The sequence below is a fragment of the Oncorhynchus mykiss genome, chromosome 25 (assembly GCF_057628025.1).
Source record: "Oncorhynchus mykiss isolate SJ-2025 chromosome 25, ASM5762802v1, whole genome shotgun sequence".
Taxonomy (NCBI): domain Eukaryota; kingdom Metazoa; phylum Chordata; class Actinopteri; order Salmoniformes; family Salmonidae; genus Oncorhynchus; species Oncorhynchus mykiss.
The window spans coordinates 56,315,368-56,332,384 of record NC_143046.1 but is presented as its reverse complement, the minus strand read 5'-3'; positions in this window follow the sequence as shown (position 1 = coordinate 56,332,384).

Here is a 17,017-nt window from a genome sequence, read left to right as displayed (position 1 = left end):
TTTTAATGCAATGTGAGTTTTATTAGCAAGTATAGCAATAAAACGTTATCGATCGGTCAGTTTCCCTAACTAATCCCCTACTTTTCACACTGACACAGTATAAACAGCTCTACATGCTTCACCGTCATGGTGTACAAGTCAGTACACAACACTATTGTCTTAGCAGGATCAGATGGTGACAGGTGTTCGTCCCTGCAGGGTCAGACAGCCAGGGAATACTAGTCTACGGAGCTCAGGTGAATTTTGCAGTATATTCTAACAATCAGTGAATGGATACAAAGCTCCATCTTGAGCTGATGGGTTGGCTGCAGTCTGGGATCTGGGAACAATGGTCATTTCAATTATTGAACCATTGATTCGATTCAGGGATATTATAATGTATAAATGTACACCAAGGTCATTCTTTGTCATGCCTCATCTGAGCAGATGATGACAGGATGGTAACAGGAGTCTCATCAGGGTCAGGCAACCAGGGAAGACCAGTCTGTGACAGTGCAGAGGTTAATTTTAGCAGATAAATCACTTTATTCTCTCTGTGCAGCAAACACTGGACAACCAGGAGCTTCAAAGATTGAAACTATTTTAAGGCAGCCAGGCAAACCTCTAAAAGTTGATTTCCAAACTGTACCAATGGTTGAGAGGCTTTTCCCGATGACACAAAATATTTAAAACAAAAACGTGAGGAAGACCTGGGAGACACTATTGATGATGATGAATGGATACCGATATGTTAGAATGCCCAGTCATGTTCATATCATCTCAGACATAAATTAGTGCAGTTTAATACCATCCATAGATCATACTATATGCCAGGGAAACTGAATATCTGCTGGAGATGTAAAACACAAAAAGGAACATATTTGCCTATGTTATGGTCTTGGGAAGGCTGGCTGAATTCTGTCAGAGATTATGTTATTTTACCTCAGTATGTCTACAGATTCTCCCTTCTCACTGTTTTGGTTTGCGTGGAAATGTTGATACTGGAGACTGTTATCAGAAGAAACTGTGTAACCTAGCATTTATAGCAGCTAAGAAATGTATTGCCTTTAATCCGAAGGTTGGTTATCCTCCCACAATGGATGGGAGAAATATCAAGTTATGTATCACTAGAATTTATTTATTACAAGATTAAGGGTGTACTGTGCAACTTTCACAAGGCCTGGATGCCTCATATGGAATACTGTAAGATAAAAGGAGTCTGTATTGAAAACATGCCCACATCAGGGGAGATACCTATTTAGATCATTCCTGGCCCTGGGGGTCTCCCGTCCTGTTGATTGTCACTTTGGCCTTGGCCTAACACACCTGATTCCAATATTGAATGTTTCACTAAGATCCTAAAGCTAAGTGGGGTGTGTTGGCTTGGTGTGCTGCAGGGCCCTGGACCCCTAGGGGCAGGACAGGGTGACCCAGCTATATTGTGTGCAAGTGAAAAGAGCTCTACAGTACTATTAGGCCAATGATATGAATTATATGGGTGTACTGTTTCTGATTTAATATTTAGGTGCATATGTGTTGTCATTTAACTTTTCCAAACCTTTACCTTGAGACATAAAAAAATGGGAAGGAAGTTGCGTTGGGGAGAGAGTTGAAGTTCTGACTAGACTGTTGGGGGTCGGGCGTGCAGGCGGCTCAGGATGGCTGAGCGGACTGGCTGAAATACTTACAAAAGCAGGTTTCGCTCCTGTAGCCTGCAGGCTTTATGAGGAGAGACACTCTTGCACTGTCTGACAGGTGGTAGGCTATTCTGCTCCTCAAACTAGGCTCTTTATGCTGTATGCCTGTGATAAATACAATTCAATGACGACTAACGAAAATACACGCAAGCCAATTTAATTCCACACAATTATACAAATTATCCCATATAGACAAATAAGCATGACCGATCAAATATATTTTCAATTAATGGTTAACCAGATGCCCCCAAAATATGGGAGGACCCCAGACCCTCCGCCAAGTTATGCCCCCCCCCCACTTCTAAAACCAAAGTTGCGCCCCTGTTCTTGGGCTAAGTATGTATTTTTATTTATTTATTTGATTTATTTCACCTTTATTTAACCAGGTAGGCTAGTTGAGAACAAGTTCTCATTTGCAACTGCGACCTGGCCAAGATAAAACATAGCAATTCGACACATACAACAACACAGTTACACATGGAATATACAAAACATACAGTCAATAATACAGTAGAAAAAATAAAACAAAAAGTCTACATACAGTGAGTGCAAATGAGGTAAGATAAGGGAGTTAAGGCAATAAATAGGCCATGGTGGCAAAGTGATTACAATATAGCAATTTAACACTGGAATGGTAGATGTGCAGGAGATGAATGTGCAAGTAGAGATACTGGGGTGCAAAGGAGCAAGAAAAATAAATAAATGCAGTATGGGCTGTTACAGGTGGGCTATGTACAGGTGCAGGGATCTGTGAGCTGCTCTGACAGCTGGTGCTTAAAGCTAGTGAGGGAGATATGAGTCTCCAGCTTCAGTGATTTTTGCAGTTCGTTCCAGTCATTGGCAGCAGAGAACTGGAAGGAAAGGCAACCAAAGTAGGAATTGGCTTTGGGGGTGACCAGTGAGATATACCTGCTGGAGCGCGTGCTACGAGTGGGTGCTGCTATGGTGACCAGTGAGCTGAGATAAGGCAGGGCTTTACCTAGCAGAGACTTGTAGATAACCTGTAGCCAGTGGGTTTGGCGACGAGTATGAAGCGAGGGCCAACCAACGAGAGCGTAGAGGTCACAGTGGTGGGTAGTGTATGGGGCTTTGGTGACAAAATGTATGGCATTGTGATAGACTGCATCCAATGCCACAAAGTTGGAAGCACAGAATTGTCTAGAATGTCATTGTATGCTGGGCCTAGCCCCAGACCATTATTTCTCATCCACCAAACTTTACAGTTGGCACTATGCATTGGGGCAGATAGTGTTCTCCTGGCATCCGCCAAACCCAGATTCGTCCATTCGACTGCCAGATAGTGAAGCGTGATTCATCACTCCAGAGAACGCGTTTCCACTGCTCCAGAGTCCAACGACGGTGAGCTTTGCACCACTCCAGCCGATGCTTGGCACTTCACAACAACAGCAGTTACAGTTGACCGGTGCTCAGTGCTCTTCAGTAAGGTCATTCTACTGCCAATGATTACTCATTCTTTACATCTGTCAGCTGAGTGGCTGAAATAGCCAAATCCACTAATTTGAAGGGTGTCCACAAACTTTTGTATATACAGTGTATAATCTCAAAATGGCAGGATGTTGTATAATTAAGCTATAAGGCCCAAGGGTGTGTGGTATTTAAATGATAATGCCCAAGCAGCCAGTGTTCGGAGGATATATTGGTACGAGTGTTGTTAGGCCCGAGATTTCTCCTTGCATACACCATAATGACAAACCGAAAACAAGGTTTTAGAAATTGTTGCAAATGTATTCAAAATAAATAACTGAAATATAAAGACCCTTTGCTATGAGACTCGAAATTGAGCTCAGGTGCATCCTGTTTCCATTGATCATCCTTCAGATGTTTCTACAACTTGATTGGAAGGATAAAATGGAAGGATTAAATGGAAGAAATTTGGAACCACCAAGAGCTGGCCGCCAGGCCAAACTGAGCAATCGTTGGAGAAGGGCCTTGGTCAGGGAGGTGACTAAAAACCTGATGGTCATTGACAGAGCTCTAGATTTTCTCTGTGGAGATGGAAGAACCTTCCAGAAGGACAACCATCTCTGCAGCACTTTACCAATCAGGCCTTTATTGTAGAGTGGCCAGACGGATGCCACTCCTCAGTAAAAGGCACTTGACAGCCCGCTTGGAGTTTGCCAAAAGGCACCTAAAGACTCTTAGACCTTGAGAGACAAGATTCCTGGTCTGATGAAACCAAGATTGAACTCTTAGGCCTGAATGCAGAGTGTCACGTCTGGAGGAAACCTGGCATTATCCCTACGGTGAAGCATGGTGGTGGCAGCATGATGCTGTGGGGATGTTTTTCAGTGGCAGGGACTGGGAGACTAGTCAGGATTGAGGCAAAGATGAACGGAGCAAAGTAAAGAGGGATCCTCAATGAAAACCTGCTCCAGCGCGCTCAGGACCTCAGACTGAGGCGACGGTTCACCTTCCAACAGGACAACGACCCTAAGTACACAGCCAAGACAACGCAGGAGTGGCTTCAGGACAAGTCTATGAACGTCCTTGAGTGGCCCAGCCAGAGCCCAGACTTGGACCCGATCGAACATCTCTGGAGACAACTGAAAATAGCTGTGCAGCAACCCTCCCCATCCAACCTGACAGAGCTTAAGAGGATCTGCAGATAAGATTCCCCAAATACAGGTGTGCCAAACTTTTGGAGCCAAAAGGGTTCGACCTGGAACCAAAAGGGCTTCTTCAAAGAGTTCTCAAATGGGGAGTGGGGACAGCCGAAGAACCCTTTTAGGTTCTAGGTAGCTAATTTTTGTTGCTAAGAATGTACAACTTGATTGGAGTTCACCTGTGGCCAATTCAATTGTTTGGACATGATTTATAAAGAAACACACCTGTCTATATGAAGTCCCACAGTTGACAGTGCATGTCAGAGCAGAAACCATACCATGAAGTCCAAGGAACTGTGCGTAGATCTCTGAACTCAAATTTTGACGAGGCATATATCTGGGGAAGCGTATAAAACATGTTCTAGAGTGCTGAAAGTTTCCAAGAGTACAGTGGTCTGAAACATTGGGCAAAAATGTCTACACAGATTCTGCCTAGACCTGGCCTTCCGACCAAACTGAGCAACCGGGCAAGAAGGACCTTGACTACGGATAGAACCACAGAGTTCCTTGACTGAGATGGGAGAACCTGCCAGAAGGACAATAGTCTCTACAGCACTTCACCAATCTTTACTTTATGGGAGAGTGGCCAGATGGAAGCCACTCCTGAGAAAAAAGCTCAGCACAGCACATGCAACTCAGTAAAATCTTAGGAAAGAGTTTAAAAGGAAACTAATCATATTCATTCTCTTTGTAATTCAATTAACCAGTTTTCACACCCAAATGGTACAGTCCTCAGTCTGCCCCGTGGCCAACGGGGATGTGGCAGGTGTGCCCGCCTGGCATCCGGCGTGGCAGGAATTGCAGGGGAGGCTGTGCCCCGCTGTGAGTCACATAAGCATGACCTCAGGACCTCAGGCAACAGGACTGAGTAGGGCTTGGTTGTGCAATGCAGCCCAGTGCCAGCAGTGCAGAAGCAAGCAGTAAGCAGGCAGCGGTGTGAAGGGAGGAGGAGGAGGGCTAGAGAGAGAGACTGCAGCAGCAGCAGAAACGGTTTGTGATATAAGTGGGGTAGAACCGCATGAACTCGGCCAACAAGGAAACTGGAGGAAAGGTTAACGCTGGTCATATCTAGGCTCATACCTCCCCTCCCCTCGCCTGCCAATTCCTCTTCTTACGAACTTCCACAAGGGGGACAAAGGAAGGGGGAGTTGGAGGTAGTCGCCTCGCTAGAGTTAAATGTAGCATGCAACCCCAAGGCCATAATTGAATCCCAGCCACACCTTAGCACTGATATGCAGAGGAAATGTCATTCACACAGGAATAGCCCTCTCAGATATGCGTTATCGAAAACTTGTGCTGACTACACTCCAAATAGTGTGTATTAACCATAACAACCATGCTTGGATTTGTCAAGACTCAGGAGTCAGCGCCACAACAGATGGTTTGGTTTAATCAGCTGGTGTGATGGCACAACGGACAGGAATTTTGTTTTGGTAGCAACATGAGAATAATTATCAAATGCCTCAATGGAACACACAGACAAGGGGCCCTCAAAATGATGGATCAGCTTGTCAACATTGTGCATGGCAGCATTATAACAAACTACTACTGGGGTAAAATTAATCCCACAGGCACAAATTACATGGATGACTTAGAGTTCTAATTTTAACCAATACCGTAATGTTGATTAATAAATACTAGCTTGTTGATAGTATGACCATCTATGTGGAACTATACAAATAAAGTGTGACCATAAATTCAAAGCCCTTATTAGGACTAACTACTATGTATTATAATTCATTTTTCATAGTAAATTAAATGTGTGTTCTTCTAACACTATGTCCAGTTCATATGATATCAACATCTAGTTCAAAGGTGAGAACTGTTTATGGCTCTGGGTTCCAGTCTCCTGGAAAGTACACCAACAGCAGCTGTTGACATCTACATACACACCTGTCTGCACCTGCACTGGTGTGTTTCTGCTCTGTCATTCCAGACAGGCAGCCAGGAGGAACGCTGAACCCGTCCCCTAGTGGAAGCTTCACTGGGCATGGGACCATGAGGTCCCGAGGGAGGCCTTCTTAAAATACCTCAGAGAGATGACATGTCACTCTGACAGTCGGCCATGACAGTCATGGTCGCCAACAGGGGAGTTGGCATTTGGGTGAAAGGACACCCGCATGGGAGAGAGTCTACTGTGCCACCGTGTGGCACATGTCCCTGTGCCATACCTGTCATGCCTGTCATAGGTAGGGGATTAGTAGTACTTCTTCCTTTTACGTCGTTGATAAATTGTCGGCCTATGCCCTACTTGGATGTCAATCAGTGTGTTAGCCTGGAAAATAGTTTGGGCTTATGTCATTTTTCCATGGCGCTCATAAAGTCTAACCCTTAAGACTGACTGATTTGACCCCAAGCTTCTTTGTCCCTCCATATTCTATTTCTTTGTACATTAGATTAATACAAAATCAGGATAAAAATCAAGTTCAAAATTGAATGGTAATGGCAAATGAATGGTAATACGCAGTTCTCACCAGATTTAAACGTGCAATGCTCGTTAAGCAACAATCTAAATGTTCAGCTGAACCATATTCCATACTAGGCTATCCGTTAAAGTCGTCCATTTTCCTTTTGGGAGAGTACTGTCTATCACCTAACAGGCCACGCCTCCCACAGACACAGCAATTCACAACAGGATTCACTCAGGATTGGTACATATTGGATGCCAAAGCCAATCTGTTACATTAGCTGCTAATTTGCCGGCTGTTGTCTAGGTAACGGCGGGTGGCGAGGCAGGTTTGAAGGCTTGGCTGTTCACTAGTGGTGCTCCATTGAGACGGTCTGGGCATGTGTGGTGTGTCTGATGATTACCTCTGCAGTGGAAGGGAATAGGAGGTATTTTTATTTGAACAAGCTATTGGGATCTGTCATCTACTGTTTTATTGTGTGTAGTCCTGGAAGATATGGGCTTTTGGCACCAGGATCAATAAAAAGATAGCAGCATCTACCATCCATCTGTGCTCCTCATCTCTCCCCATTAAGCAAAACTCAAGCTGAATCTGCAGTTGCATTGATATTTGTGGTGGTTCTTGTATGTACGCAACAAATGAATGAACCAAACCTCTAACTCCAGGGTGTCAAACACTTTCCACGGAGGGCCTAGAGTCTGCGGGTTATTTGTTTTTCCCTTAAATTAAGACCTAGACAACCAGGTGAGGAGAGTACTAATTAGTGACCTTAATTCATCAATCAAGTACAAGGGAGGAGCAAAAACCCACAGACACTTGGCACTCTGTGGAATGAGTTTGATACGTGCTCTGATGGAACCATCGGGTTGAAGAGATATTGATATATACTATGGTCCTAGCGCCATGACAACTGGAAAAATGGGGTTTCTCATTCTTCATGGGTGCTCTACCGAAAGGTGAATCTAATTCGACACTCTAATAATCAAAACAAACTGTGCCCACTAACCAAATATACATTAAAGGCCTTTTTCAGATTCCACTCTGTGAAGATCCCTCCTTGGCCAAGTGCACTTAAGCCCAATAATGTCACATATGGATGTCCACTGGACCTCCACTGCCAGCTCCCTGTGCTGTGTATGGACACATCCGGATCGATGGGCTGTATATACTGTAGACGCTCACGGATAGGCTGTGTGTGATAGACAGATGGACGAGTTTATTAGTCACATACACAGGGTTGCAGATGTATTTGCTGGACACAGGGAAAGTCTTCATCTCTGCGCTTCAACAGTGTGTGTGTGCGTATTTGTGCATGTGTGTGAATGCAATATCTGTATGTGTGTGTGTGTGTGTGTACATGATATGTGCATGTGTGCGTGTGACAGATATACTGTATCTTCACCCCAAGTCAAGGAGCTTAAGTGCCTGCAGACTTAAGGAAACAGATCAACAGTGAGTTGGACAAGTCAGGGCTTTCCCATGACAGACAGGTTTGGAAAGCATCTCTAACAGGGTTCATTTGAGGTTTTTTTGTGTAGGTCAAATTACCACCAACTAAATAATCATTGTACATATTCTTGTAAAACATTATGATGATATCTATATATCCATCTATGTGGTGTCCCACCTAGCTATCCTAAGATGAATGCACTAACTGCATGTCGGTCTAGATAAGAGCGTCTGCCAAATGACTAAAATGTAAAAATGTAAACACTGTTCAAGGAGTGAGTCAGTGAATGGGTGGGTGAGTGAGATGACCTCACAAGTGGTTGAATGCATTCAGTTGTGCAACTGACTAGGTATCCCCTTTCCTATCCAAGACTAAAAAGGACTTGAAGTGCGGGGGCTCGTTTATATCTTGAAGTATGGCTACAGCAGTTTGCGGGGGTTCTGAGAAACTACATTGTATACTGTATACGGGAATTCTTTCCACATTACTTTGTTAGTCACCATTTCCCGGCAGTATTTCAACCAGCGTTGTTAACCATGACTTGTGTGATCGAGAATGTCCTCCTGCTACATGACCGAACACCTAAGAACCAACCAATCATTAATGAAGGCCTCTCACAGAGTCAATAGTCCTCACAATTGAGTCCACACACGGGGATAGACTGAACAACAACGTTATACAACTGATACAGGACGTCGACTCCAATAGGACTCCCTCTAAAGATCTCTTCAATCTCGCACAGACACAGACTAAAACAGAACCATCACAGATTTAAAAACACACATGTTGACCCCCGTTGGAGGTCCAAAAGTCTGTCTTACTGTCCAAACAAAGAAACATTATACAGCCAGGCTTTCCCTGGGGGTTTTCTCACAGTAGATCATTCCAGAGTTACAAGCCCTTGGAAGCAAAACTAAACATAGTTCTCGAAAACACGTTGCTCAACTCCCTTAGCATTTTGACATACAATCCAAAGAGCTGAAATTAAAACACACACTTAATATATTGATGAAATTGTAGACAGGATTACACAAGATGTTATTATTATTAATTGTAATTAATAATGAGTATTAATAGCCCACATAATGTGCATACTGAACTGTTCAAACTCAACCTGAATGTGTGTTTTGAGCAAATAATGACTTGATATGAATATAAAGACTCAAAACAAACATGTGAGTGGCCACAGGTGAGACAAAAGAGTCTTTGGGGTAAAAAGCAGAACATTCTGAGAAAATGCCACTCGAGTTGCTTAGCAACCATGTCACCATGTCTTCCCCATCCCCCAGTCTACAGCCAGGCCCAGTCAGTCTCTGGTACTACTTCCCTCAAGCTATTCAAGTCTGTCTCTCTCTCCATATAAGGGCAGAGTCTATGGACCCCAGCCAATAAGGACTTTACAGGAGGTTGCCTTTCTTCTCGGGTGTTCCTCCTCTACCCAGACCTGTGCCAGACAAGAGAAAGGGAGGGAGAAGAGAGCAGATGGTTTAGGGCTCAAGGGTAGCGCCTGAAGCTCGACTGGGTGGAAGTAGAACTACATTTGGCTGCCTTGCCTCTGATCTCCATATCCAGAAATCTCAGTTAGTGGCTCGGTCATGGCTGTATACCTCCATTCTGTCCACCCACTCAGCCTCAGATTTAGATTGCTCACAGAATCATGCTTTGGTTATAGCAGGCCAGGCCCATTCACATCCCCAGCCATTTTAGGGGTCTCTGTCGATCTGTCTTGTTGAATGGTGTACTTAGAGAGTGTCTAGGATCCAATGAGACACTTCATACACACAAAAAAAAAATAAAAAGGTTCCTGGAGTATCATTTAGTCATTTAGGGGTTCTTCAAATTGAAACTGTGGTGGAACCCCTATAAGTTCTTTGAAGAACCCATTTTAATGGACCCTCAAAGAACCTTGTGGCTAATTTTTGAACTACACGTAACAATAACAACAATAACACAATATTTTAGTTGTCAGTGTTGTGTTTATTATGATTTTAGCGGCAAGGCAGAATAAAAAAAATCTAAAAATGAGGTAAACTCCCAGCAGAGCCCCTAGTATAATGGGTATATCCTCTGGCGTGTTGATGTTAATGTCTTGAGGTTCTCCGTATCCATAGCCAGAATGATTTTGCGGTGCATGGTGATCGAACAGGTTTCCTGTTAGATTCATCAGAGGTGTAGGGAGGGTAAAGTCTGTGTATCCAAAAAAATAGTAATTATAGTAAAAATAGTAAAAAATTAATTTAAAAAAAGTAATAATAGTAACTATACAGATGATTAACAAAACATGCACACGACAGTATTCATACCTTGGTTTTTGTGGTAAATGTGAATGAAAAAAAAAACTGTTTTGATAATTATCAGGAATCAAGGTTAAACCCAGATGCAGACTGTTGAAGTAACCATGTTTATTGTAGCAACAGGGGCAGGCAAAGACAGGTCAAGACAGGCAGGGGTCGAAGATCCAGGGTAAGTCAAAGGTACAGGATGACAGGCGGACTCAGGGTCGGGCAGAGTTGAGTAATCCAGAGGTGGCGCAAAGGTACAGGACGGCAGGCAGGCTCGGGGTCAGGCGGGCGGGTACAGGGTGAGGAAATGCAAAAGGTCAAAAACCAGGAGGACGAGGAAAGAGAGGCTGGGAAACGATAGCTGACAGGAAAAGCTCTGGTTAGCTTGAACAAACAAGACGAACTGGCAACAAACAGATATAAATACACAGGGGACGGTAGAGAAGATGAGCGACACCTGGAGGGGGGTGGAAACAAGCACAAGGACAGGTGAAACAGATCAGGGCGTGACAATAATGATTTTCATACGCATACCGTGTCAATAATGTAAAGGCCTATGTGGATATTCATTGAATAGGTAAGGAAGGAAGATGGTAAATGTGATCTGAAAAACATACCACTAACAATTGACATACCATCGTATGCTTCCTCGTCTGTATACCTGCAGACACAGACACAAAAGTGAGCAGTTCAGTCATCTGCACCCAATACAGCTAGCCTTCAACATATTCTTACCTATTTGTTGATTGATATCCATTGAAGTGTGTCCATTTTCTGTTTTTTTAGAAGGATTTGCACAAATATGAAAAGATAGATGGTATCATCATAAAACAATATCAATTTAGAACAAACATTATCTTAACTCGAAAATCTACAGATTTCCTCATTTTAAGTGCCTGCACCGGCTGTACTTTCAAATCCAAATCCAAATGTTTCCGTTGGACATTTAGGTTCCTGCAAGAACCCCCACCAGCTAAGGAGGTTCCTCGATGAACCCAACCTCCTATGGGGTTCTTGGAATAAGCTTTTGGGGGCCATTTTCAGTGCCAAGAACCCTAAGGTTGTTCGAAAAACTTTGAGGATCTTAGAACGCTTGTTGAACCCCTAATTTTTTGAGTGCATCCTTCAACATATTCTTATAGCCTACATATTCTTACCTCTGTTGATTGATATCCATTGAATTGTGTCCATCTTCTGTTTTAGAACGATTTGCACAAATATGAAAAGACAGATGATATTGTTGTTTGATGATACCAATTGAGATCATACAAGAGACAAACCTTACCTTAAATTGAGGAGATCTTTACATTTTCAGTTAAGTGCCTGCACCTGCTGTCCTTTCAAATTCAAATCCAAATGTTTCAGTTGAGCAGTTAGGTACCTGCAAGAACCCCCACCAACTAAGGAGGTTCCTTGAGGAACACCACACTACCTGTTGAATGAGCTCGGTTTGTTGTTTTGGAAAGTTTGTTGTTTTAAAAGTGTATTTAAATGTTTATTAGTAGCTAGCTAACTTTTTAGTTTGGCATTCGTTGCTGGGACTGCTACTCTCTGTCCAGTGATCTGACCAAGGCCGGGCCTGAGGAGCTTTTTGAGGTAGTAGCTAGCCTAGCTGCTAGCTAGCTGCCTATCAAGCTAGCGGGATTTCTTGAGGGCTTGAACGTAGCCCGCGATGCAGTTAGCCATTGTGGCGGATTGTCCCGGGTTTGTTGCTGTCTAGAACTTTGCTGTTTGTTGTTTTAAATCTTCCCGGCAAGATGACAGAAATCTGTAAGTCATTGAGAGAGGACATCAGTTCTGTGTGTGAATCCATGAAAACAATGACGGATAAAGCAGACAATCTCGGGGGACAATCAAGGCTGAATAACATGGTTGTGGAAGGAATTGCAGAATCTCCACCTGAGACCTGTACGGTCTGAGGACAAAGTGAGGGAAATTATCTCTGAGAAATTGAACATGGACCACAGGAAGATTGAGGTGGAGCACGCCCAAAGGAATGGAAAACACACCATCGGCCCAGGTGACAGGCCCAGGCCAATAGTGGTCCAGTTCCTGAGGTTCAAGGACAAGCTAGCTGTTCTGGAAAGAGCCAAGAACTAGAGAGGAACGTACATCTTCCTCAACGGGGAATATCCTGAAGCTGTGTGCTAGAAGAGGAAAGAACTTATCCCAGCCATGAAAGCTGCCAGAGCGCGTGGGGATATTGCTTACATCTGCTATGACAGGCTCATTGTCCACCCTCCCTCCCAGAAGCCTGGAAGCGATGAGAGAGCCAAGCCTATGGGTTCATAGTTTTATAACATTCATATCAACCATTTGAGACTCACTTAGATCATTCATTTGATGATACAGCAGTAGCAATACAAGGATATAACATCTATAGAAGAGACAGAAATGCTTATGGTGAAGGTGTTGCTGTATATATTCAGAGCCATATCCCTGTAATGCTTAGAGAAGATCTCACGCCAAGTGTTATTGAAGTGTTGTGGTTGCAGGTTCAGCTGCCTCATCTAAAGCCTTTTCTTTTTGGGTGTTGCTATATACCAAGTGCTAACAGTCAGTATCTAAATAATGTGTGTGAAATGCTTGATAGTGTATGTGATGTAAACAGAGAGGTCTAGCTTCTTGGGGACCTGAATATTGACTGGCTTTCATCAAGCTGTCCGCTCAAGAGGAAGCTTGTCACTGTAACCAGTGTCTGTAATCTAGTTTAGGTTATTATTCAACCAACCTTGGTGTTTACAAACACTAAAGGAACAAAATCCTCCACATGTATCGATCACATTGTTACTAATACTGTAGAACATTGTTCTAAAGCTACATCCGTACCCATTGGATGCAGTGATCACAATATAGTGGCTATATCCAAAAAAGCCAAAGTTCCAAAGGCTGGGCCTAAAATAGTGTATAAGATATCATACAAAAGATGTTGTTGTGAATCTTATGTGGATGATGTTAAACATATTTGTTGATCTGATGTGATTATCAAGGAGCATCCAGGCTCTGCACTTAATGAATTATGAAATTGCTTCTTCCAATTATTGATAAACATGGACCTGTTAAAACTTCTTGGCGCACCCATCCCTTTAGCGGGATCATTTTCGTCAACATCCGCTGAATTGCAGAGCGCCCAATTCAAATTACTAAAAATACACTGCTCAAAAAAATAAAAGGGAACACTAAAATAACACATCCTAGATCTGAATGAATGAAATATTCTTATTAAATACTTTTTTCTTTACATAGTTGAATGTGCTGACAACAAAATCACACACAAATTATCAATGGAAATCAAATTTATCAACCCATGGAGGTCTGGATTTGGAGTCACACTCAAAATTAAAGTGGAAAACCACACTACAGGCTGATCCAACTTTGATGTAATGTCCTTAAAACAAGTCAAAATGAGGCTCAGTAGTGTGTGTGGCCTCCATGTGCCTGTATGACCTCCCTACAACGCCTGGGCATGCTCCTGATGAAGTGGCGGATGGTCTCCTGAGGGATCTCCTCCCAGACCTGGACTAAAGCATCCGCCAAGTCCTGGACAGTCTGGGTGCAACGTGGCGGTGGTGGATAGAGCGAGAAATGATGTCCCAGATGTGTTCGATTGGATTCAGGTCTGGGGAACGAGCGGGCCAGTCCATAGCATCAATGCCTTCCTCTTGCAGGAACTGCTGACACACTCCAGCCACACGAGGTCTAGCATTGTCTTGCATTAGGAAGAACCCAGGGCCAACCGCACCAGCATATGGTCTCACAAGGGGTCTGAGGATCTCATCTCGGTACCTAATTGCAGTCAGGCTACCTCTGGCGAGCACATGGAGGGCTGTGCGGCCCCCCAAAGAAATGCCACCCCACACCATAACTGACCCACCGCCAAACCGGTCATGCTGGAGGATGTTGCAGGCAGCAGAACGTTCTCCATGGTGTCTCCAGACTGTCACGTCTGTCACATGTGCTCAGTGTCAACCTGCTTTCATCTGTGAAGAGCACAGGGCGCCAGTGGCGAATTTGCCAATCTTGGTGTTCTCTGGCAAATGCCAAACGTCCTGCACGGTGTTGGTCTGTAAGCACAACCCCCACCTGTGGACGTCGGGCCCTCATACCACCCTCATGGAGTCTGTTTTTGACCGTTTGAGCAGACACATGCACATTTGTGGCCTGCTGGAGGTCATTTTGCAGGGCTCTGGCAGTGCTCCTCCTGCTCCTCCTTGCACAAAGGCAGAGGTAGCGGTCCTGCTGCTGGGTTATTGCCCTCCTACGGCCTCCTCCACATCTCCTGATGTACTGGCCTGTCTCCTGGTAGCGCCTCCATGCTCTGGATACTACGCTGACAGACACAGCAAACCTTCTTGCCACAGCTCGCATTGATGTTCCATCCTGGATGAGTTGCAGTACCTGACTCACTTGTGTGGGTTGTAGACTCCGTCTCATGCTACCACTAGAGTGAAAGCACCACCAGCATTCAAAAGTGACCAAAACATCAGCCAGGAAGCATAGGAACTGAGAAGTGGTCTGTGGTCACCACCTGCAAAACCACTCCTTTATTGGGGGTGTCTTGCTAATTGCCTATAATTTCAACCTGTTGTCTATTCCATTTGCACAACAGCATGTGAAATTTGTCAATCAGTGTTGCTTCCTAAGTGGACAGTTTTATTTCACAGAAGTGTGATTGACTTGGAGTTACATTGTGTTTAAGTGTTCCCTTTATTATTTTGAGCATTGTATTTAAGTTTCATGAAATCACAAGTGCAATATAGCAAAACACAGCTGAGCTTGTTGTTAATCCACCTGGCGTGTCAGATTTCAAAAAAGCTTTTCAGCTAAAAGTATCCAAGCGTTTATGTAAGGACATCTCTCTCAGCAGAGAAAACATTACAAACAGCTAGCAGCAAAGTAGATTGGTCACGAAAGTCAGATAAGCAATAAAATGAATCGCTTACCTTTGATGATCTTCGGATGTTTCCACTCGAGAGACTCCCAGTTACACAAGAAATGTTTCTTTTGTTCCATAAAGATTATTTTTTATATCCAAAATACCTCCATTGGGTTGGCGCGTTATGTTCAGAAATCCACAGGCTCGAGCAATCACGACGGGGCAGACGAACATTCCAAATAGTATCCGTAAAGTTCGTAGAAACATGTCAAACGTTTTTTATAATCAATCCTCAGGTTGTTTTTAAAATATATAATCGATAATATTTCAACCGGACTGTAGCTTCTTCAATAGGAGAGAGAGAGAGAGAGAGAGAGAGAAAATGCCTGCTCCACTCTGTTGGCACATGCAAAACGCTGCTGGCACCCAGCCATCCAATGGCGCGATGTGATCTTTCTCGCTCATTTTTCCACAATAAAAGCCTGAAACTATGTCTAAAGACTGTTCACACCATGTGGAAGCCATAGGAAAAGGAATCTGGTTGATATCCCTTTAAATGGAGGGAAGGCATGCAATGGAACAGAGAGCTTTCAGGAAAAACAGAACTTCCTGGTTGGATTTTCCTCAGGTTTTCACCTGCAATATCAGTTCTGTTATACTCACAGACAATTTTTTGACAGTTTTGGAAACTTTAGAGTGTTTTCTATCCTAATCTGACAATGATATGCATAGTCTAGATTCTGGGCCTGAGAAATAGGCAGTTTCATTTGGGTAAGGTTTTCATCCAAACATCAAAATACTGCCCCCTACACTCAAGAGGTTAAGAAACTGATTGTTAGAACTGTTAAGGCTTCATGGATTGATGAGGAATTTTAAAACTGTATGGTTGAAAGAAATGTGGCTACGTTTGGCTGCACATCTGATTGGCTGACTTGCTGCAAATTTAAATTGTGAAATGATGTGACTAAACTCAAAAAAAAAAAAAGAAGAAACTGTATTATGAAGCCAAGATGTATAATAAAAACGTGAGTATTATGGGCAGAAAGACAAATACAACTCCATCTTTCATTGAATCTGATGGCTTATTCATCACAAAACCATTTGATGTTGCTAATTTTTACAATGATTGCTTCATTGGCAAAGTGGGCAAACTTAGACAGGAAATGCCAACAATGAACAGTGAGCCATCGCATTCATGCATAAAAAAATGAATAATGAAAGAAAAGCATTGTAAGTTTGAATTTTGTAAAGTTACTGTGGGGAATGTGAAAAAATTATTAGTGTCGATCAATAATGAAAAGCCTCCTGGCATTGACAACTTAGATGAAAAGCTGCTGAGGATGATAGTTGACTCTATAGCCACTCCTATCAGTCATATCTTTATTCCTTAGGCCTGGAGGGAAGCCAAAGTAATTCCGCTACCCAAGATTGGAAAAGTGGCCTTTACTGGTTTAACCTCTTAGAGCTCTAGGGGCGCTATTTCATTTTTGGATAAAAAACGTTCCCGTTTTAAGCGCGATATTTTGTCACGAAAAGATGCTCGACTATGCATATTCTTGACAGTTTTGGAAAGAAAACACTCTGAAGTTTCAGAATCTGCAAAGATTTTGTCTGTAAGTGCCCCAGAACTCATTCTACAGGCGAAACCAAGATGATGCATCACCCAGGAATTAGCAGAATTTCTGAAGCTCTGTTTTCCAT